Consider the following 2,657-nt stretch of genomic DNA (forward strand, 5'->3'; position numbering starts at 1 on the left):
CTTGATTGCTTAAATTGTTTGTCTTAATTATTTCTAGTCCCTGTAAATTGGCTTAGTAACATTCACTTAACGGTAATTCGCAATTTGGGATGGCGAGGGGGGAAGGCAGACGTTCTTGCTCTTCAGTTTTTGGTTGTCAATGCAAAAAAAACGCTACCGAAATTACACTAGTAGAATGAAAAGTAAACTGGGGTGTAACAGCTTTAAAAAGTAACACTTTTGTCCAAAATGTTGCAACCCCCCCCCCCACCACCACCAAATAAACAAACCCCCTGCAAAAAAAAAAAAAAAAAAAAAAACCCAAAAAACACAAAAAAAACCCCAAGCAAACAACCAACAACCAACTGACCAGAGTATTGTGAGACACTTAGTAGCATTTTCTGAAAAGTAAAATGAGGCACAAGCAGTGTGTTCTGGGATCCACGGCACTCAAATCATAGAATTGTCTTGTTCGGAAGGGACCTTTCAGATCATCTTGTCCAACCATGAACCTAACACTGACAAAAACCACCACTAAACCATGTCGCTAAGCACCAAGTCTACCCATTTTTTAGATGCCTCCAGGAGAAGACACTCAAAGAACCGGGGGAGCGTTTTCCTCGTAGCACTCCTGGCACACGGGTTTCTCTGCAGTCAGTGCCACCAGCCGCACCTGAGAACGGAGCCTCCGCGAAGGATGGAGGATTTGCACGGGAAACCCCCCCAGCAAACAAGGAACACATTTCTTGGTTATGTTGTGGGCTTTGCCTGGAACTTTGCTGCATGCTGATGTCACCTTGCACCACTTCCAGGCAAGGGAATGCATTTTTCGAAAGCTGTGACATAACCGATGCAAATATTGCTTAAACTTCACCTGGGTCAGTTGCTGGTGTGAGAAAATGGGAAAGCAGAAAGAAAGAAGGGAATAATCCCACAGAAATTATACTGCCGATATCGAGCGCGTGGGTTCTTGTTGTATACCTCTATTTCTAAGAAGAGTATTATAGCTTGCAATCAAAATGCAGGTTGGTTTGCTTTGTATTCATTAACAAAGTCTCTTTAATTTTGAAATCTATCTATCTATCTATCTATCTATCTATCTATCTATCATCTCCTTTAAAAAGACACACATTGAATAACAAGTTGCAAATACCCTATACTAAGAAGTGCAATGGTTTATCAATAACGGATTTGTCTGATAATTTGTTGTAACTCTTTAACTTCTTTGTAATCCTAAAGTGGTCATTGGAACACGGTTTCTTCCATTTTCCAGTCCAGCACCACAGTAGTTGGATTCAAGTGCAAGGAAAGGGATTAAAAACAGGTCGTTGCAATTCAGAGAAATGCTCTGGTCTTCTTTTGCCTCTAGTTTTTCTGAAGTTCTCAATTTTGACACACAAAGTAAATTTTATGTTAAATGTTTTTCTGCATTCCCTCCAAATCACAGAAGCTTAAAGTGAGAAAGGAAGGACTAAAAAGAAGATCAAAGCTTTTTATTATTATTATTTTGCAATATAGTACCAAAACCATGAATATTCAACGGCTGTGATGTTACAAAGCCAAAACTGTGTTATAAACTGCTAAGTCTATTTAATGGTTAGCCCAACGATCACAATTCCCGACAGTGAACTTTGAGCTCTTAAATGGCTGTGGCAAGAATAAGCACCCCACCAGTTACTGCATCCACACTTATGGATTGGGTATGTTGTGTGAAAATTAACACTTTCAAACTAAATGACTAATATATATGTTTAACTCGCTCTCACTGTAGGCTTCCTTTTGTGTAACATTTGCTGTTTGTACAGTAAGGTTCATCCTTTTCTCAGACTTTGCATACAAAGAGCATCCAGCGACGTGCAGTCACAGTGGAGGAGCAATGGAGCACAGTTGTGGGAGGAAAGGTAGCAACTACACTTGTAGAAATAAGTCCCTGCTCCGACGATAAAACATCCTAGGAGACTTTAAAAAATAAACACAGGTAGGGGTTGGAAGGGACCTTTAGAGATCATCTAGTCCAACCCCCCTGCCGAAGCAGGTTCACCTAGAGCAGGCTGGACAGGAACGCATCCCGGTGGGTTTTGGATACCTCTAGGGAAGGAGACTCCACAGCCTCTCTGGGCAGCCCGTGTGTGCAATGCCCATAAAGCCCCTCAGAACTCCGTGAGGAGGCACTCGGAGCCGGTGCCCGGACAAGACGAGCCACACCGGATTCCTTCTGCACCGGGCCGTGCCCCTCCTGCCTCCACACTTTGGTCACCCGGTGGTTTCCCCACACGCCGCCGCCGCTGACACGCGATCGCCGCGGGCCATTCCTGTGGAAAACACTCATTAAACACCGCCGGCTTTGCGGCGGCTGGAGGCCGCGCCGGTGGCGGGCGGCGCTTCCTTCACGGCTCTCCCCGATTTTGGACACCGACGGGCCCTTTCCGTGAGGAAAGCGGGGCGCCAGTGGCAGCCGGGCTCCCGGAGAAGGGAGGCGGGAAGCCAGGGGAGGCGGTGGCGGGGGGAAGCGGTGGCTGAGGAGAAGGCGGCGGCGTCCCCTCAGGCGGTTCCCGCCCAACCGGCGCCCCGCCCCCCCCCGCGCGCCGGGGAAAACATTGCGCAGGTTCTAAAGAGGGGCCGGGGGGGGGTGGGGGGGGAGAGGAGGAGGAGGGGAGGGGAGGGGAGGGGGTGCGGCC

The sequence above is a fragment of the Larus michahellis genome, chromosome 1 (assembly GCF_964199755.1).
Source record: "Larus michahellis chromosome 1, bLarMic1.1, whole genome shotgun sequence".
Lineage (NCBI taxonomy): Eukaryota > Metazoa > Chordata > Aves > Charadriiformes > Laridae > Larus > Larus michahellis.